At 52.2% G+C, this 21187-nt stretch overlaps 1 protein-coding gene across 3 annotated transcripts in view; it reads right to left on the minus strand.

The window, feature by feature from the left end:
- The window catches only part of CAPN5 (calpain 5), a 53815-nt gene extending 40153 nt beyond the window's left edge, over positions 1-13662 (minus strand). For 2 of the 3 annotated variants that reach the window (XM_030476472.1, XM_030476469.1), the window contains exon 1: positions 13570-13662. The gene's annotated coding sequence lies outside the window, so the exon portion shown is untranslated. Of the gene's footprint in view, positions 1-13312; positions 13550-13569 lie in introns of those variants that run through there. The other variant, XM_030476471.1, reaches the window with a different exon arrangement.
- Between the last annotated feature and the right edge of the window lie 7525 nt (positions 13663-21187).

The raw sequence follows: 21187 nt of genomic DNA on the forward strand, positions 1-21187 counted from the left end.
ACCTGAATAATACACCAGATTTACTCCTTGTAGAAAAGCAGACAGCCTCACTGAGCAGTCAGGGAACGCAGCCAGTCATCAAAACACATCCATCCTGCTAAGAGGGCAAAGAAAGGAGTTAGCCTCTGGACCTCCAGCAGAGAAACAGGGTGAAAGACAGGGAACATGTCCCCAGGGAGGTCATGGGGACATCTCAGCAGTGAATGAGCTCCTTTTGAGTGACAATCAGGCAGGACTTCTGCAGTGACAGCACTCGCTGCTACAGAGGCACAGGGAAAGCAGCAGTGCTGGGAAGGGGAGCTGGCAGCTGCCTTCTGCATGAATACCACAGGCTGAAAGAGAAGGATGCTGCTGTTCACTAAGATGTGAGATGAATTGCTTGGACGGGTGCACGAGCTGGGCTGGCAGATGGGAAAGGACATTTCCACAGGAGGTTGTGCAGGAAGAACCAGTGAGATTCAGGAAAACAGCCTGGAGACAAGCGGAGGGAATCATAGAATGGTTTGTGTTGGAAGGGACCTTAAAGCTCCTCCAGCTCCAACCCCCTGCCACAGGCAGGGACACCTTCCACTAGAGCAGGTTGCTCCAAGCCCCTGTGTCCAACCTGGCCTTGAACACTGCCAGGGATGGGGCAGGTGCCTTTCTAAAGGCCACAGTTGAGTTAAGGCAGGAGTTAATGGCTTTGACACAGGAGACGCTGGACACTGCTCCCAGCCTGTCCCGTGGCCAAGGGCTGGCACTTGGCTGCTCATTCATAAAAAGACTGTTCCTCCCCAGCCAGCTCTGCAACAACAGCTTGGAGCTGCATTTCCAATGTCCCTTACAACACTGACATCCATGAGATACCCTGGGTAATGTCCATCCCTATGAGAACAGGAATGTTATCCTTTCGGCCAAGGAGCTCCAGCCTAATCTGCCTGGGTGAAAAGGACCAGCTCCTTGCCCTGCTATCCCACTGCATAGTGACTTTCACCTCAACAGCCATCTGTCCTTGCTGCGGGGGCTGCTCCCACATGATGGAGGTGGATTTGAGCTGGAGAGGGAATGCCAAGCAGAAGGAGAAGGGATAATGTTCAGGATCATTTAAAGACAAAAATTAATTGCAATATAATTAAAAGGAAGGGGCCGTGGGGAGCGCTCTGAGGGCAGTGTTAGAATTCATTACTCTCTCTAATTTGCAGCATTTCATGCTTACCAGGCTGAACATCAGATCTGCCACATTAAAATGCTCAAGGGCTAATGACTCTTTGCCTTCTTGCAACAAGCGAGGATGCTTCAGGAGGACAAGAACTGGGTGTTTTCATGCCTGGTTGGAATGAACAACCCTCCACGTGCATGTGAGCAGGGAGGGGAATCTGCACTCACACCTCTTAGAGCTGAATGATTGGGAACAGAGATCTGAGCCCAACCTCAGTGCAGCCACAAAGCAGTTAAATAGGAAAGTATTTATGTGAAGGACTGAGCCAGAGTTATGACTCAGGGTGTTGTGGACTCCCCCGTTCCACCTCTGGCATCATCCAGCTCCTGCCAGCTGGTAATGATCATAACTCGAAGCTGTGCAACGGAGAGAAGGATTAAAAGTGCTTGTGTTGGCCAGGACCAAATATTTGCTGAAAGGCTCTTCCTTGCTCCCCACAAACTGCTTGCTCTCCTTCTCTTTCAGCTAGGAGGCTCCTGTACTGATGGAGCTGGCATGGAATCACTGCACTTGCCTTATCACAAGGCTGCACCCCAGGCAGGAGCAAAGGGCTCCTTGCTTGTGGATTCTATAGTTGTCTGCCTCTAGGACAGACAAAACACCTCTTAACCAACATCTCCCTGAACAAAAAAGCCTCAAATCCCAGGCTACAAGGCAATAATCCCATCGAAAGGCCATCAGGACCAGCAGCACATGGTCCACAGCAGGTCTGAGCTGCATTCCCAAAGCCCTTTCCCACTCCCAGCTGCGCATCAACCATAGTTTTGCTTTGGACTCAAAAGTGGCATGGCCCAGAGCCAGCAGCAACACACAGCATCCTGCATTAGCACCGTCCACAAGCACTGGAAGTTAAAGCCACACTGATGGAACATAGAAAATAAGACATCATTTCTTCTCAAATCGGCTGTGGTTAACCAGGAGAGCTGACTCCTATGGGAAATTATATGTAGTTCAAGTCCAGATGCTTCTTAGCAGAGCTGGAGACCTTTCCAGAGTAGCTGCTTTGGCCAAAATGCAGATTAAAGAGCATTTACAGTGCTCACATGCTGAAACAAACCCGCTGAAGAACTGAAGGCTGAGTGCCCCTTTCCGGCCTTTATCTCTTCCCTTCATCCGGTGGCATCTCTGTTCTCATCTAAGCTAAAAACTCTACTAGGTTAAAGGTGAAACAACCATTTTCACTCTTAATTACATTTATATCAAGCTCTGATTTTTGCCAGGGATTTGCTGCAGCACAGGTAGGATCCAAATCCAGACACTTGAACACAGCCTTGGGTGACATGGTCTAGTGTGAGGCATCCCTGCCCACGGCAGGGGGTTGGAACTGGATGATCTTAACGTCCTTTCCAACCCAAACTGTTCTATGGTTCTATGATCTTTTAGCTGGAGGGTTAATCCTGCATGTGTGCACATGGGGATAGGCCATCAAAACCTCAGTGTAGTGGGTTTAGTCTCCAAAGACACCCTGATGGAATTAGGGGCTGTTTGTTCTAAGTGAGTAAACCCACTGCATTGATATGGCTTTGTGCAAGCACTTAAGCACAGCAAATGCTCCCTGTGGATGTTCCTCCCTTGTCTAGGGTGGGAAAAAGCATCACTCTCCATCTGCAGGGATCCTGGTCCCTTCTGCAAAGCACTCAGAGACCTACAGAGAAAGTTACTGTCTAAAAGCTGGATATTACTGCTAAAACCTCAAGAAATCAAGTAATCTGTCATTAAAAGGTGCATTTGCAGCAGCGCCAGGGAAGGGGCCAGGGTCACTTATCCCAGTGCAAGTGATTCCCTATCACAAAGGCCTGGCTGGCAGCATCTGCATAATATCAACCCCAGAAAAGATGTCACATTTGGAGGCTGTTTCCTGCAATGCTCGATGATTTTTATCATGTTTGCTTTATTTCCTCTGGTTTTTATCCTCCAGAGCATTGCTCTTTCATTGCTTAACAGCAAGAAGACAGCACAGGGAGAGAGAACTAGCCAGAGGGTTTGTGTGGAGGGGCAGCGTTTGGGTATGTTGGGGTTAATGGGAGGGTTTGGGCATCATTGGATACCCATCTCCTGCAGCAGCCAGGCGGGTGTGATAGCCAGGAGCTCCCTTTCGCTTGGATGACTCACCCCTTTCGCTTGGATAAGTCACACAGGGAGGCCTTTGGCCTCGGGAGTTCCTCATTCCTTGCAGATATGAGTCACCCTGTGCAAACAGAGCCCACGTTGGAGCTGCAGGAAGGAAGGGCAGCCCTGCACCATAACCCCTAATAACCCTGTGCTGGCAGCAAGCTCTGCCTGGCAAGAGCACTGCACACACAGTGCAGCACCAGCCAGACTGCTGAACACAGACCTTAAGGTCAGATGGAACCAGGACATATGTCTGAAGGCGTCCTGGCACTATCAGGAGTAACAAGCACAAAGCAAAGCTGGTGGCAGCATCCCTCCCCACTGGACCAGCCAATGCAGGGGGTGGAGAGATGCAGAACTAGCAGAGACAGGGGTGGAAGAACAGCAAAAGGGGGTGGCAGAAGTTGAGACCCAAAACCACTGGGAAGAGAAAGGCTGTAACATGCCACCAGGCAGCCAGCCTTGGCCAAGGGAAGCAGAGAAGAGATGAAGATAGTCATCAGCCTGGGTCCAGCTCATCCCAGCCTGCTTATGGCTTGGGGAGAACAGAGCAGCTCAGTTTTGGGTACCCCCAACACATAGAATCACAGAATGGTTAGGGCTGGAAAGGACCCCAAAGACCATCCAGTTCCAACCCCCTGCCATGGGCAGGGATGCCTCAGACTAGACCATGTTGCCCAAGGCTCTGTCCAACCTGGCCTTGAACACTGCCAAGGATGGGGCAGCCACAGCTTCTCTGGGCACCCTGTGCCAGTGCCTCAGCACCCTCACAGGGAACAACTTCTTCCTTATACCCAACCTGAACTTCCCCTGGTTTAACTTGAACCCATCACCCCGTGTCCTATCGCTCCAGTCCCTGATGAAGAGTCCCTCTCCAGCATCCTTGTAGCCCCCTTCAGACACTGGAAGCTGCTCTGAGGTCTCCACGCAGCTTCTCTTCTCCAGACTCAACAGCCCCACTGTTCTCAGCCTGTCTCCATACAGGAGGTGCTCCAGCCCCTGATCATCCTCATAGCCTCCTCTGGACTTGCTCCAACAGCTCCATGTCCTTCTTACGTTGAGGACACCAGAACTGCACACAGTGCTGCAAGTGGGGTCTCACGAGAGCAGAGTAGAGGGGCAGGATCACCTCCTTCGACCTGCTGGTCAAGCACTGAGCCATCCTTACCATGGCAGACGCACATTACATTAGGCTTGTCCCCCAGGCCACAGCAGGGTTAAAACCCCCTGTAGATCAGCAGAGATTGCAGGGCAAGCATGGGAAGGTGAATTAATGGGCTTTGCCAATGCCCAGCCCCTGGAGACAGCCACCACTTCACTAACCCTCCACGTCCCAGCACCCTGACCATGACCCCGGTTAATAATTGCAAGGAGCAGCACAGAGCAACAGCAACAGCGAACACTCCTGAGCTCACCCAGGAGCCCTGAGGCTCCCAGGAACAAGAAGAAACCCTTCCTGATGGCAGGAACCTTCTCCAGGGCTCCCCTAGGTTTATATACAGCAGCTTGAACCAGGATGGAGTAGCCCAGGGATGTGGGGCTGATCTCACCAAGCAAGGTCTAGGTTCAAAAAGAGCACCTTGTCCTATCACTCCAGTCCCTGATGAAGAGTCCCTCTCCAGCATCCTTGTAGCCCCCTTCAGACACTGGAAGCTGCTCTGAGGTCTCCACGCAGCTTCTCTTCTCCAGGCTGAACAGCCCCAATGTTCTTAGCCTGTCTTCCCAAAAGGGCAGTCACCCCACATGTGCACCACATTGAACCCACCCCATAATGTTACCAGACCGCTGTGCCCTTCTCAGCATCCATTTTGATCACCATTGGTTAAAAAAGAAAGGAAAACCAGGATGCTGCCTGTGCAGGAGTGGACTGCACATCTATTTCTATTATTTATTCAGAGCTTCTAATTGAACGTCTGGACCAGCTTCTTTTAAATCCAGTCACACGGGCTCCACTGGAAGCTTTGCCCTACATCAAGACACTCGCACTGGTCTTCTTGCCAGCTGGGAAAACAAAACATGGTGTGATGACAAATCTGTACCTCTGTGACACAGCAAGAGGGAAGGACAGAAGAGTCACAGAGGGAGCCCACAGAGCCTTTTTCCTGGGTCACGGAGGTGCTGAATCAAGAGGTTTGTGTAACTGGCAAATTCATTCACAAAACTCCTGATTAGCACAGAAAATGCAGCACGTCTCCATGCAAACACTCTGCCTTCAAGAGCTCCTGCAGCCTCTGGGATAATTAAAGCAATTGAACTTCAAGAGATGCGGAGACGAGCACCCGAGGAGCAGAAGAGATAACGGGGCTGCAGCTACTCTGTGGGAAACTGAATCAAGGCAGCTGGATGCTACAAGATCATCCCTCCCAGACTGACTGCACTGTTTGTTCCTCTGGCTGATCCACAGCATTCCTCCTGCAGCTTCAGCCCACATCACGTCACACCAACACTATCTCTATGGCTATGGGTTTCTTCTCTCTCCTCCATCTTCACCCCTTGGTGCAGGCAGAGCCCAACATTATGTCCCATCAGAGACTGGAGCGAGGCCAGAGGAGGCCCCGGAGCTGCTGCGAGGGCTGGAGCAGCTCTGCTCTGGAGCCAGGCTGAGAGAGCTGGGCTGGGGCAGCCTGGAGAAGAGAAGGCTCCTGAAGGGGACACCTTAGAGCAGCTCCAGTGCCTAAAGGGGCTCCAGGAAACCTGGAGAGGGGCTTTGGACAAGGGCCTGGAGGGACAGGCCAAGGGGAATGGCTTTAACCTGCCAGAGGGGAGACTGAGATGAGCTCTGAGGCAGAAGCTCCTCCCTGTGAGGGTGCTGAGGCGCTGGCACAGGGTGCCCAGAGAAGCTGTGGCTGCCCCATCCCTGGCAGTGTTCAAGGCCAGGTTGGACACAGGGGCTTGGAGCAACCTGCTCTAGTGGAAGGTGTCCCTGCCCGTGGCAGGGGATTGGAACTGGATGAGCTTTAAGGTCCCTTCCAACCCAAACCATTCTATGATCCTGTGAAACCCTGCTCAAAGCCGAAGCGGGCACCAGCTTGTCTGCAGGAGGTGGCTCAGGGCATGTTATTACCACACAGTTAACAACAAGCAGGAGATCATGGGCTCAGCACAAGTCTCTGGGATGGGGATTAAGCGCCTGCCTCCTCTCCCAGCACATATCCTGCTGGAAGTCCTTGCTCCATATCTCTTTAGATACTCTCACACCGCAGTAGCCCTGAGCTGGAGCAGCGAGCCACAGGGTATGTACAAGATGTACCCTGTGATGCGGGGAACAGTTTCACTTCCCTTCACAGGGCAGAATCCTGCTGCAGCCCTGGCCACAGCCCCGTGTTAGATGCAATAAATCACTGCTCTCCTGCTCCCGCATGAAGACCTGCTGGGCAAGCAGCCAGTAGGCAGCATCCCCATCCAACACACATCAGCAGTGGGTGGCCTGGCTCTGCAACAGCAGGTTTGCAGCAGCAGCTTTTACCAATGCAAGACTTCCCTTTGCTTGGCAGAGAAATCACCTCCCTTAATCATCCCGGAGCAATCCTTAAGAGTATTTACACATGCTCAAACAACTGGTAGGACCAGCTGTGCAAGGCTTTGGGAGCACCAACTCTGCAAATGCTTTATAGGAAGTTCTTGCTTACTGGGGTGTGGCTTGCAAAACATAAACCAAACCAACCATAAACACTGAGCAACAAACACAGAGCGCTTCCTTCTTCTCTATATGGGGAACGGGGCAATGGTGGAATAGCTCGGGGTGGGCTGGGAAAGGATGGAGTCAAGCAGAGGTACCTGCATCCTGCATCAAGGGGTGACAGGGAACCTCAAACAAGTTGAAATGCAATGTAAACTGGAACGGGGGGATGCTCACTGCGAGGGAGGGTTGTGTTTGCTCACTCTGGGAATTCAGTGTATGAATTAGCTGGAGATAAAACAAGATAAAGCAGTAACAACAAAAACAGTGCGTAGGGGGAGCATCTTGGTTTAAGGGAAGGCCAGGCAGGAGGATCTGCTTATGGACCTGTTGGAGGGGGCCCAGAGGAGGGCCACAAATATGATCAGAGGAATGGAACACCTCTCCTATGGAGATAGGCTGAGAGAGCTGGGCTTGTTCAGCCTGGAGAAGAAAAGGCTCCTTAAGGGGAGACCTTAGAGCAGCCTTTCAGTACTTAAAAGGGACCTGTAAGAAAGATGGGGAGGGACTTTTTAGCAGGGCCTGTTGCAACAGGATGAGGGGTGATGGTTTTAAACTATAAGAGGGAGATTCAGGCTGGATGTGAGGGAGGAATTCTTTACAATGAGCATGGTAAAACACTGGCACAGGTTGCCCAGAGAGGTGGTGGATGCACCATCCCTGGAGACACCCAAGGCCAGGCTGGATGTGGTTCTGGGCAACCTGATCTAGTTGAAGATGTCCCTGCTCATTGCAGGGGGGTTGGAACTAGATGAGCTTTCAAGGTCCCTTCCAACACAAACCATTCTATGACTCTACTCTATGGTGATTTTGTGGTTCTAGGTGCAGAGCCTTTGCCCTTTTCACCCGTTGACCAGAGAGACCTTCTGCCTGTCATGTTATAACTCTATAGAAAGCACTATCACATGTCCCCTTTCCTGATGGCAAAAGCATAGCCCTTCCCTGGGCTGCCACAGTCTTCTTGGATTAGTTATGGCCAGATTACAGGATAAACTTTGAAGGAACCATGGTTGCAGCTTCCCTCATTGAGGATGAGCTGCAGCCAGCCAAGGAGGCAGTTTGCTAAGGAGAAGTCAATGTGAAGGAGGTCCCTGCATGGTGGGGAGAAGCAGCCCTGGCCCATGTACCATTTCAGATCTCATGTACCATTACAGATCCCATGTACCATTTCAGAGCTCCCCATTAAGGCTCAGCCTCCCAGCACAGGGCAGTTAAAGTGGTTGGATGCTTTACAGTCCCCTCTTCCCTTAACCTACGTTCATGTCTGACTGAAACCACAGGACACGAGAGAGCAGAGATGATGCTCGGCTGGATGGTCTAAAACTGGTCCTTTTTGCACAAGGGCAAACCAAGGGACAGGGAGCACTTTTCAGTGCCAGCAGAATATTTTAAGGTAAAATGCATCAAAGTGTTATTGAACTGGGATGTGAAAGCTGCCTATGGGATGCAGGAGCAGGTAGGGGATGAGGAGTCCAATCCAGCCCCCTCTGAAGGGCTGGATCAGGCCCAAAGGAGCTGGTTCTCTGACCTACATGCTGCAAGCTCCCAGCATGGCTTTGCAGGGGTATCATCTGCCACGTCTCTAGCACAGGAGGATCCCCAAGGCAGGAGGATTGGCTGCAAACGAATGCATCATGCAGAAAGGCAAAAGCTGCTGAAGCTTCCCTGGTCTCAGAAAGGGAAAACTCAATGGCAATCATTCCTATATACACTGTGACCTCAAGAAGTTTTCCCTATGTTGAGGCACCAAAATGGGGGTGTCTCCTACATTGTAAGCTTATTTAGCAGGAATAACCTATGGATTTTCATCCATGGTGCAAAGGGAAGAGCTAAGAGCAGGGGAAGGGTTAATGCTGCAGCCAGACAGATGCTCCACTTCATCCCCCATGAAGTCAATGGGTCCATTCTCTGCAGTGCCCACAGCCTGGCCTTTTCTCCCTGTGTAATCAGCTGGAAGGGAGCAGAGACGGAGCAATCACTGCGCCTCATTCCCCATCCACAGTGCTGCCCGCAGGGCCGGGGGATGGAGGAGCACAGCCTGGCCCAAAGCAGGTCAGTGCAAGCCCATCATTGAGCCTTTGTGCTCTACAAGCAGCTCAGAAGAGGAGGTGGAGGCAAAGGCATAAAGATACCAGCAAATAAATGGTACCCAAGTGTGCCCCACGACACCAGGGCATGAGCAAAGGGTGATGGATGCCTCTCTATGGGCTGAAACCCTCCTGCAGGTATAGAAGAGATTTCACTTTGGACATCTGCAGAGATGACACCTCTGGAGACCAGTGAGGATGAGGAGAGATTGCTCCTGATCCCAGCCTTTAAGACTCAGCTGCATCCTTCTTATTCCCCTTGTATTAACCTGCTGCTGCCCTGCCTGGAGTCAGTATTAGGAGAGGGAATGTAGCACCTCTGCAGGGTGGGATTGAGACCTCACATCCAGCTCCTAACAATCTCTGAGGGTCTCTCAAAAAGCACCCATGGGTTTTACAACGCTGTGGACCAGCTCACGGGCTGGAGCTGAGCCCCAGGAGATTCACACTGAGGAATTACTTAAGTAAGTAGGAGGCAGATGATGTTCCTGGGAAGGGCAGGAGGGAAATAGATTGCACCAGGATAGATGTGCCTGTAGCAAGATGCTGCACCGAGCAGGAGGTAATGAATGCACAAGCGTGAGCAGATTTAGAGGATGCGCCCATTCTTAGCATCATCATACCCCAGCACAAACGCTGCCTAAATCTCCTTTTGGGATCGCATCCAAAGCCTTCTTAAAGCATCAATGCTTTGTTACTAATCTGTGCAGCGACCAGGGAAGGGAGAGATGGATTATCTATTTGTATAGGGGGGTTTTAAGGCATAATCAAAGACAAAACATCATCTTGGTGACGTGGCCGGACTTCATCTGCTTCATGCCATGTCCTGCACTAGGAGGATGGTGAGACCTGCTTGGCTAACACAGCCCTTCCCAAAGGAGATACTGGTTTCAGGCTGTCTGGACCAGAGAGTCCCAACTTCCTGCACCAACAAGCCCCAAATCCTCTTTATATCACCTTAGAAGAGAGGTGCTGTGCCCTAGTTCCCCATCTCCTCCCCTCCTCTGATGGGATGCAGTTGCAGTCTCTAGCTAAGCCTCCGAAATGGAATTAATTCACACCCATTTGTCCCCACACCAACACTGTCCTCCACTTTAAATAGCTCTTCTGCCTCCCTGGTGTTCACCCCTTGGATGTATTTATAGGCAGCGAGCACATCCCCTCTCCGCCTTTGTTTCGCTGGGCTTTTATAGCCTCCCATAATAGCTCTCCATCCCTCTGATCAGCCTCATAGCCCTGTTTCCTGCACCTGCTCCAGGCTGAGTTAATCCGTCTCAAGCACCAGATCTCAGAGCCTGGTCCTTCTACATTAACTCCTCCATATCCTTATCCCACAAACACTCTTTGCCTGGTTCCTCTCGCCTTTTCACAATGATCCCAGGACCAAAACAGCCCCAACACGATTCAACCTCCAAACACAGCACAAAGCCCCACTCTATGGCCTGATATATGTCCTAAGGGACATCCCCACATCCTGCATCTCATCCTCAAGGCCAGCCCATTCCCTCTGGCAAAGCATCTCATCCACCCCATACAGATGGTGCCTCTCAGCTTGGTTTTGCAGGTGAATCTTGGCATGAGAATGAGCTCAGACCTTCCCTCAAAGGCTTTAAGCTCTTCTGCATGTGGTTAATCTGTCCAGCAGCATCCCTTTGCCCCCTCCCTTAGCCCCCCAATAGCAGTCTTCTCTATTGACATGCTTCTACATGCACTAAGTGTATAAAGCCCCATCAAGTCCAGGAGATCTGAAGCATTTCCTTTGCCTAAAAATGAGAGCAAAGCTACAGGCTGGTCCAGCGTAACCCCCTTTGGCAACAGTCCTGGTTTTCCATGTCCCTCCACCCCAGGGGCCTGAGGATGTTCTCCATGGTTTTGACATGGATGTTCTCCACGTGCACATGGTTTAGCAGTGGACTTGGCAGTCCTTGGGTAATGGTTGGATGTTACAGGGTGATGGTGAAGACCTTGATGATGTTAAAGGTCTTTTCCAACCTGGTTGATTCTATGAGCATCCATCACCAGCTGAATGAAAGAGCTCCCTCGAACAGACAAGCAGCCAAGCAGGGATAGTGCTGGGCTTGGGGCAGTATCAAAGCTCCACCTAAGTCATTTCTTACAACAATAGGCAAGGATGTGGGGCTGGTCGCAGAGAGCAAGGTTTAACTTGACTCTATCACAACCCTCCCACTTTGATCATGTCACTTTGCCCCTTTTCTATGTGTCACCGCTTTGCAGAGAGGATTATTGCTGCTGTGTGGCACATGGAGTGTCCCTAGGAGATGACACAGGGGATTTCTACTCCGAGCAGGGCCTGCCACAGCCAAGCCTCACTGCCTTCCTCAAAACCTGCTTTTCCTTTTGCTAATGCCTTGATCCTCAGCTCCGCTGCCAACGAGAAAGCTTTTCCCAAGCAATTCTGGCACATGGCTCCTGGCAAGCACCAGGCACTGAGTGAGGCAGTCCCAATGCACACAGCAGCATCTGTACACACTGCAGGGGGGGATTTAGACCTCTTTGAGAGACCTTTAGATCTCTGAGGGTCTCTCAAAGAGCCCCCATGAATCCCTCTTGGGTTTTACAACCCTGTGGACCAGCTCACAGGCTGGAGCTGAGCCCCAGGAGATTCACATTAGAGAATTACTTAAGTAAGTAGGAGGCAGATGATGTTCCTGGGAAGGGCAGGAGGGAAATAGATTGCACCAGGATAGATGTGCCTGTAGCAAGATGCTGCACCGAGCAGGAGGTAAGGAGTGAGCACTAGGCACTGCTCCTCCATCCATCCCTGGTCCTGATGCTTCTCATCCTCCCTGGTTCTTGCAGTCCCAAGGATACTCCCAACACATGATACCTGTTCCCGCCTGCATCCATAAGCTTGTCCCTCCTTGATTCACAGAATCATGGAATCAACCAGGTTGGAAAAGACCTTTAAGCTCATCCAGTCCAACCGTTCCCCAGCACTGCCAAGGCCACCACTAACCCATGGCACTGAGGCCTCGGCTACACGGGGTGTGAACACTTGCAGGGCCGGTGACTCCAGCACTGCCCTGGGCAGCCTGTTCCAATGCCTGAGCACCCTTTGGGGAAGGAATTGTTCCTCAGCTCCATCTAAACCTGCCCTGGGGCAGCTTGAGGCCGTTTCCTCTTGTCCCATCCCTTGTTCCTTGGGAGCAGAGACCAGCCCCCTCCTGGCTCCATCCTCCTGTCAGGCAGTTGCAGAGAGCGATAAGGTCCCCCCTGAACCTTCTCCACACTAACCCCCCCCTTGCTAATTCACTGCTACCTCGAGCAGCGTGGCCAGCCAGGCTCTCTGCATCTGCCTTGGGCTACCCACCACCCATGTACAATGTGGGGTGGGAGATGCTCCTGGAGGGACCCTGTGTTGCCCTCACCCCACTATGCATCAGTCCAGCATGCCTGGACACCAGGCTGAGCCTGGGAGGAGGATCTGAGCCCCATGGGATGTGAGAGTGGATGGAGATGAAAGGAGGGGAAAGTCTGCAGCACGGTCCTTGCTGGATGCAGTGAGAAAAGCAGCTGAGGGTTTATAACAGCATTCTCCATGCTCCTGCCCTGCTTCCAGCCCCATTTGTCTGCCCCCTCTTCCCAGCCAGCCTGGAGCTAACGCAGCATCCAAGCAGGAACACGATGGTAACTGGTATCAAATCCAAGCATCACAGGCAGGTGGATCTGCAGAGCCAGGCGAGCAGCCTGCACTCACCCAGCAGCTACCGGAGTGGGAAGTGAGGGATGGAGCCGCTTCCCATGGGACACCCTCCATAGGAAAGCACCAGGTTGGCTTCTCAGGTCCAAAATGACATTTCTCAGGGTAGGAAGAAAGGAGATGGTGCCTCCCACCCCTGGGATATGGGAAATCCAGATTCATTTATCCACTTGGAAACCCTAAAAGACATCAGCCCTGCGCCCCAGCAGCAACCCTGGGGGCAGGAGCTCTCTCTCTCGCCTTAACTTTCCATGAGACTTTCTAAAAGCCCTTTGGGTTTGTCCCAAAAACATGGATCAAGGAACAACACTGAAACCTCAGGCTTTTTTCCTGGTGCAGAAATCCCACTCTTCAGCCAGCACCGAGGCCTCGCTGCTCAAAGTTCCCATCCAGCTTGGCTCCACCAGGAGGAACCGGCCAGACTGGGAGCAGCGATGGGGTTTTAACCACCCGGGATGCAACTTCCACATGCAGCAGCCCCATGCACCCCGAATTCCAGCATCCCCCAAACTCACCCCAGCGCTCGCTGCAGGTGAGGACAGAACATGCTCCACACAAGGTAATGCAAGGATGGATGCTGGTGACTGGTTATGGGGGGTTTTGCCCCCCCAAATCACACACAAACAGCCCCGGTCCCACAGGTGCCCCGAGCATCCCCCGAGGGGGTCCGGACCCCCGGGCCGGACGCGGAGCCGCTCCCCATAGAAGAGGCAGCGATGAGGGTGCGGGGATGAGCCGCTGTCCCCCCGTCTCTGCCCGGGGCTGCTCTTACCTGCCCGCAGCCGCCGCTCGCTGCCGGTGGCCGGTGCCGCCGCTCCGGGCGCGCCGCTGCCCGCAGCGCTTCGCCTCCCGCAAGCACCGCCCCGACGGGGCGGGCAGCGGCAGCCGCGCCTGCGCCGGGAACGGCAGCGGGGATGGGAACGGGGAAGGGGAACCGGGAATGGGAACTGGGAATGGGGATGAGAACCTGGACCGGGAATGGGAACCGGGAATGGGGATGAGAACCGGGACCGGGAATAGGAATGAGAAGCGAGACCGGCACCGTGGATGGGAACGGGGACAGGGACTGGCACCGGGAACCGGCACTGGGACCCAACCGCGAGAACGGGATCCGGCTCAGGGAATGGGAACCGGGATCGGGAACCGGCACCGGGAATTGGAGCCGGAACCGGACTGTAACCTAGAACCGGCACCGGGAATGGGAACCAGGAGCGGGAATGGGAACTGGAACCGGATCGGGAACCGGCACCGGGAATGGGAACCAGGAGCGGGAATGGGAACTGGAACCGGATCGGGAACCGGCACCGGGAATGGGAAGCAGAAGCAGGAATGGGAACCGGGACTAGAACCGGGAATGGGAACCAGCAGCGGGAATGGGAGCGGGCCCCGAGAAGCGGCCCCGGGAACAGGAACTAGCACTGGGACCGAGTCCGGGACCGGGAAGCGGCTCTCCCCACCCTGGGAACTGGGACTGGCACCGCCCGGTGGTGGGAACTGGGAGCGGCACCGGTGGGAGCCGGTGAACTGGGAACCAGGACCTGGGTCCAGCATTCACCAAGCACCATCGCCCGGGATAATCCGGGACATGGGTCCATCGGTGGGAATGGGGGGGGATGGCACCACCTAGATGGGAAACAGCGAACCAGGGCTGCCAAGGCACCAGCACCAGCAGTTGGGTACTGGAACAGTGACCAGCTACTGGGACCAGCATCACCCTGGCACTGGGTACTGGGAAAAGGTCCCACTGGCTCTGCCTGGAACCTTGCACCGGGATGGGAACTGGGCAAACTGGGAGCTGGGCATTCCAGGGCCACTGGGTAGCTGGTGTGCATCAGGACATCACCCATGGAGGATGCAGGGGAGAAGCATCAGGACCCTCAGGATTGGGGTGCAAAGGGGACATCCTCCAGTCAGGAATGGTGTGGGGCAGGACCCCAGGTGTTGAAGGAGTCATGTTTTCCAGCCCATAGGCCAGAGTTATTCCCCTTTTCTGCTTTGAAAGAAGGAAACTGAGGCACTGAGGAGCGAGAGGCAAAGGCTGGGTGCCCCAGCACATCCATGGAGGGTGCAATGGGTGAGGGTGGAAAACACACACTCCCAGCCCACAAATACACATCCAAGGGGGGAAATGAACATAATCAACCCAAAAGCGCATCCCCCATGGAAGGAAGGAGCCAGTAGGTGTTACAGACCCTCTGACACAGGCACCTCTGATGCGATGCACCAGCTTTTATGCCAGTATTCAAGGTTCATCATAAATCAGGCCAAAAGAGATGGCAACTATTAAGGAAAATGGTTGTAAATGATGGGAATAAACTTTCCACATTCAAAATTATGGGTGATCAGACTCTTTTAGGCAACAAAAAGCAGGGCTAAGGGCTAGCTGCTACCTGGCAGTGACAGAGGGAAGGCTTAAGGACATCTGCTTGCTACATCTGGGGTAATGCAGTGATATGGTTAGAAAGGAGACTGTGCATTGGCCTGGCATAAACTCCTGTTCTTACCAAGTTGTCACCTGCAGCTGCATGTGGTCACCACAACTCATGGGGGTGATTCAGCTCCTTCTAGGACCAGCCTTTTCCTCAGGTTTCTTAGTATCTGAAACCCTTCTGGGCTTTTCCTTGGTATTTTCCTGTTAATTTTATGATAATTTCATTACTTCTGCAATATTCATGTTACAATTATTCTAACTCATTTATTAGCTGAAGGAACAGGAAAGCCAAAAATCTCTAGTTCCATGAATGCTTTCTTTGGCAGCAAAAGCCATTTTCTAATGTTTTCCTTCTTTTTGCTTGTTTTCCCTTCTCCCCAGTGGATCTCGGGGTTGCTGTGATCAAAACCAGGCCAGTGCAAGGGTTTCATACACCCCTTTTCTCTCCCTTCATCAAAAATCACCTAGGAGAGAAACCCTCGATTGAGATCTTAGGGACAGGACAAGGGGAATGGCTTTAACCTGCCAGAGGGGAGATTGAGATGAGCTCTGAGGTAGAAGCTCTTCCCTGTGAGGGTGCTGAGGCGCTGGCACAGGGTGCCCAGAGAAGCTGTGGCTGCCTCATCCCTGGCAGTGTTCAAGGCCAGGTTGGACACAGGGGCTTGGAGCAACCTGCTCTAGTGGAAGGTGTCCCTGCCCGTGGCAGGGGGTTGGAGCTGGGTGAGCTTTAAGGTCCCTTCAACCCAAACCAGTCTGGGATTCTGTGATGATTGTATGACCCTGTATCTAGGACTCCAGGTCATTACTAATGGCCCCCAAATCAGTGACCAGGCAGCCGAGGGCAGGGATGGATGCTGCTGCTGCTGCTCCCTGGGAGGGCAGGGAGAGCGTGGAGCCTGTTCTGATTTGCGATGTGCTTCAATGAGGAGACACTCCATTAGTGTTAATTAATTAAGATCATCATCCATCATTCCTCCCGCCACTGCAGACACCTCCTGCCCCGCTCACTGCTGTGGGCTTGCTCTAACAGCAGTGGAGGTAAATAGGTACATTCCTGTTGTGATTTCCACCTATTTGAGCCCAAAGCTGCTAACGGGGAGTATCTTGCTGCTGGGGACATGGGGACCAGGGGGAGTTCGTCACCAATGAGTGATTAAAAAGAGGAGGAAGGAAAACCTAAGAAGAGGAGAAAATGGCATCACTCTTGAGATGAAATAGCAGCAGGAGCCTGGCTTTTATTTTGTTAACAGGAAAGCATGAGGGAAAAGCTGGAAAACATTAGGGAAAAGCTCATCTGATGAATTAAGGCAGTGAGCGGGTCCCCAGCCATTCCCATGCTCCCAAAGGGATGTGGAGCCTGAGCCCGCTCTCGTTGCAGGCCCACATCTCCCTGATTGCCTTAGTTGCATTTTCGATTCCAGGCTCAGCAGGGGAAGGAGAATTATGTAAATATGATTTATAATGATGCTGTGTTGCTCCTCCATGTGCAAATGAGGCCGCGGTGATGGGGGTGACACAAGGGTTGCAGGGAGGGGGGGAAGGAAGAAATAGGATTGCTTTAAACTGGACTCTAAAAATAAGCAGCAATAAGCTAAAAGGCAAAGAGGAGGAAAACTGCAGCCGGTGATTCCTCCAAATGGGATTTCCTGTTTCCTTCTGGGATTTCAAAACCTTGATGAGGTTTTCCTTCGTTATGGGAATAATCTGTTCTTGCTCGTGCAGGGGACCCCCAATGTGAGGTTTGGTGCTGGGGTGGTGCAGGGTGAGGATCTGCCTGCCCAGGGTGATGGGAGGTGAAGAACTGCCCACTCCTGCTCTATGAGGCCATGTCTACCCCTCTGAGGGCATGTTTGGGGGAGAAAAGGGAGAAAAGGGAGAAAATGAGAAAGAAAAGTGAGACAATGACTGCAGGAGGGCAATGGGTGCCCATATCCTCATCTTCGTACCATGGAGGTGAAGGAAACAACCTCCAATGGCCCAACTGCAGCAGGAGCTGCCTGGTGAGAGCGCTGTTGATCCCATCAGGTCACAGTCTTCTGCTCCATATTGTAGATACCAAGAAACGAGCCAACGACGATTCCTCTGATCATCCATCTGCACTGGAATTAAACCTCATTTTCCTGAGTTCAAGTTGTTCGCCCTGGTTACACCCTCTGGAATAGCAGTAATGTATTCTCTCCTTTCCCTCTCCACATGATTGCAGCATAATCTCCTCCTCACTTGATTTATTTAAGCAGGCCTTCAGATGTTCCAGTAATGGGAGTCATTTTGGTCCCTCTGCAGATATGTATTTATTTATTGCTCTTCATTGAAAGTGCAGAGCCAGTTGGCAGGAGAGAGGCAAGGCTGGGGTCACAAGGATGCTGAGTTACTCGCTGTCAGAAATAGCTGGTGGAGACAGTGAAATTAAGCAATGTCATTCAAGGTCATAGTCAATCACTGGTAGGAGGAGAAAGGCATTAATCGGGTGTTTTAGTTATGGGGGTCATCACGACCAAAGGACCAGCAGTTGGTAACATAAAGGGGAACTATAGAAACTCCTTTCTTGGCAGAAGCAGCTCTTGGATAAGAAGCCAAATTGCAGTTCTTGACCATGTTGAGGAACGGCTGAGGGACCTGGGGGGGTTTTAGTCAGGAGAAGAGAAGGCTCAGGGGGGACCTTATCGCTCTCTGCAACTGCCTGACAGGAGGATGGAGCCAGGAGGGGGCTGGTCTCTGCTCCCAAGGAACAAGGGATGGGACAAGAGGAAACGGCCTCAAGCTGCACCAGGGCAGGTTTAGATGGAGCTGAGGAACAATTCCTTCCCCAAAGGGTGCTCAGGCATTGGAACAGGCTGCCCAGGGCAGGGCTGGAGTCACCGTCCCTGCAAGTGTTCACACCCCGTGTAGCTGAGGCCCTCAGTGCCATGGGTTAGTGGTGGCCTTGGCAGTGCTGGGGAATGGTTGGACTTGATGATCTTAAAGGTCTTTTCCAACCCAATTGTTTCTATGGTGAAGATGTTGAAGCCATTGAAAAGCAGCGCTGTGATGCTCATGGAGACCGCATGAGCATGGCCACATGAAGCATGGGCCAGGGAGTTCCCCCTTGCAAAGCCCAGCTTGGGGCTGAACTCAGCAATGCTCCTTCAACACAAAAGCTGGGAGGTGCTTAGCAGGGATGGAGGTCTCAGAGGGCACCTGAGATTGCTGGTTGCTCATGCAGACAAGTCATTGCCTGAGCTTTTGCCACCTCTCTCGGCAGACGGCTCAGTAGCTGCGTATCCCTTCTATTAATGCTTGTATTTCAGTTCCCATTTGAACTTCATCAGCATGTTCTTGCAGCTATTAGACCTTGTAATGTCATTTTCCTCACAGTTTAAACGCTTCCTAAGATCAGGCATCTCTTTCCTTTCCATTCTCTGCTACTGTGGACCAGCTAAGGTAGGAAAATCAGCTAGGAAGCTGGGCAGATATGAATCATGAAATCCACCAGGTTGGAAAAGACCTTTAAGACCATCCAGTCCAACTGTTCCCAGCACTGCCAAGGCCACCACTAACCCATGGCACTGAGGCCTCGGCTACACAGTGTGTGAACACTTGCAGGGCCGGTGACTCCAGCCCTGCCCTGGGCAGCCTGTTCCAATGCCTGAGCACCCTTTGGGGAAGGAATTGTTCCTCAGCTCCATCTAAACCTGCCCTGGTGCAGCTTGAGGCCGTTTCCTCTTGTCTCATCCCTTGTTCCTTGGGAGCAGAGACCAGCCCCCTCCTGGCTCCATCCTCCTGTCAGGCAGTTGCAGAGAGCGATAAGGTCCCCCCTGAGCCCTCTCATCTCCAGCCTAAACCCCCCCAGGCCCCTCAGCCGTTCCTCATCACACTTATTCAGCCTCTGGGAGCCAACAGATCCACATCTTTTAGCTTATTCCATGACCTACCACAGGAGATAAGCATGATCATGGCAGCCAGGTCTTCAATGATAGCAATGCCTGGCCAGAAGAGAGATCTTTCCATCTGAAGATCCAGATCATCATGAAAAGGCCCATTTCTCCCCTGTTTCTGCATATAGTGCAAGGTGGAAACCATAAACCCTGATTAAAACCTGCTCCACCCAGCATCCGTCTGGCAAACAGCTCATGCTAACGGATAACTCTGCTGGGAAATCCATACCATTAAATCCTCAACTTAATTGCCTGTATCAGCACTTCCTTCTGCACGGTCACAAATCAGGCAGCTCTTTAGCGGGCTGTGAAGCAAGACAAAAGTCAAACAGCAAGAAGCTTGAAGAGGAGTGAAAACGTGACATAGGGGTTTATACTGGAGGAGGGAGTTGATGTTGTAGCTGAGATTTGGGAGAGGTGGTCCAGATTGATGCTAAGAGATTGGCCTTTTCCTGGAAAGCTAGCAAGATAAGTCAGCAAAGGGGAGGTTGTCCATTGTTATATCTACAGAAGGTAATTCAGGTATCACAAACCAAGCTCTAGGCTTACTCTGAAAGCTTTCCTACCCCATATCCATCCATCCATCTCCTACGTAAGCACTGCTTATGAATAAGTGACTTCAGAGGAAAAGCCCAAGTGCTGACAAAAAGATGGTGTTGCAAAGCCTGGCCAAGGGATGTGCTGCAATGTTAAACTCAAACATGCCAGCCCAGCCCTGCAGCACTTTGATGTAATCTGCACTTAAGACATGAGGTTGGGGCAAGTGTCCTGGCTAAACCCAAGCTGGGTTTGCAGCCTGGATGAGCAGAATGGCGAGATACCACCTAAAGGGCAGCTTGGAGGATGCAGATGTGAGCATTGCTCAGCCTGGAGAAGATAAGGCTCCTGAAGGGGAGACCTTAGAGCAGCTCCAGGGCCTAAAGGGGCTACAGGAAACCTGGAGAGAGGCTTTGGACAAGGGCCTGTAGGGACAGGCCAAGGGGAATGGCTTTAACCTGCCAGAGGGGAGATTGAGATGAGCTCTGAGGCAGAAGCTCTTCCCTGTGAGGGTGCTGAGGCGCTGGCACAGACTTTTCCCAGAGAAGCTGTAGCTGCCCCATCCCTGGCAGTGTTCAAGGCCAGGTTGGACACAGGGGCTTGGAGCAACCTGCTCTAGTGGAAGGTGATAACAACTCCCAGCACCACGTTCCTTAAGTTCCTCCTCAACTGAAAAGAACAAAATCTTTCCTGACACCCCAATGAGGACCCAGTGGAGGGTATTTAGCAATGACCTATGGGTGCTGCCCTCTGCCAAAGCCCTGGGGCACCAGCAGATAAAGGTGCTGGCCATGAGCTCCCTCCTTGCTAGTGTTTCTCATGGCACAAGCAGCATGGGAGGTCTTGGAAGTCAACACCATCCCCTGGCCACAAACCCCCCAGGACTTTGGTCATCATTTGGCCATGACCACCCAGTTGGAGGGGACCAGGGCTCAGCTTCTTTGGCAGAGATGCAACTCCATTTGGGATCAGACAGCATTACAGTCAATGACCTTGATTTTTCCATAGGATTTTCCACAGTGAGAAGCAAGACAGGTTGGAAAACAAGCAGGTTGCCAACAATCCATGTTCCCTGGAGCAAAGAGAAAGGAAAGGAGCAAATGGCACTGCTGTCCTCTCAGCTGCTCTGTATTTATGGCAGGTCAGAAGCTGCACTAACAAATGCTGACTCCGAACAGTGCTGCCGAGAGCTTTTTAGGCTATTTTCCTGCTGATTCTCTTCTTCACCCCAAAGAGACAATAAAAATACAGTCTTGGGTTGGTTTTACTCCCTTTCTGTCACCATCTCTGCCTTCTGCTCCCAGCAGACAGACATCTGAAGGTCCCATTTCCAGCAGCTCCCAAGAGCATACAGAGAGCTGCACAAAACAGAGCCACACATCAAGGCTCTTGCACACAGCTCTTCTTGCTGATAAGCAGCTTCTGATATTAGGACAAACGCTGATCTGGTGTAGCTGAGACTGAGTCTTGCTTGGTAACAGCTTTCTTCTTCTTCAAGTCACGCTCAC

Source organism: Strigops habroptila, chromosome 2, assembly GCF_004027225.2.
Source record: "Strigops habroptila isolate Jane chromosome 2, bStrHab1.2.pri, whole genome shotgun sequence".
Classification (NCBI taxonomy): Eukaryota; Metazoa; Chordata; class Aves; order Psittaciformes; family Psittacidae; genus Strigops; species Strigops habroptila.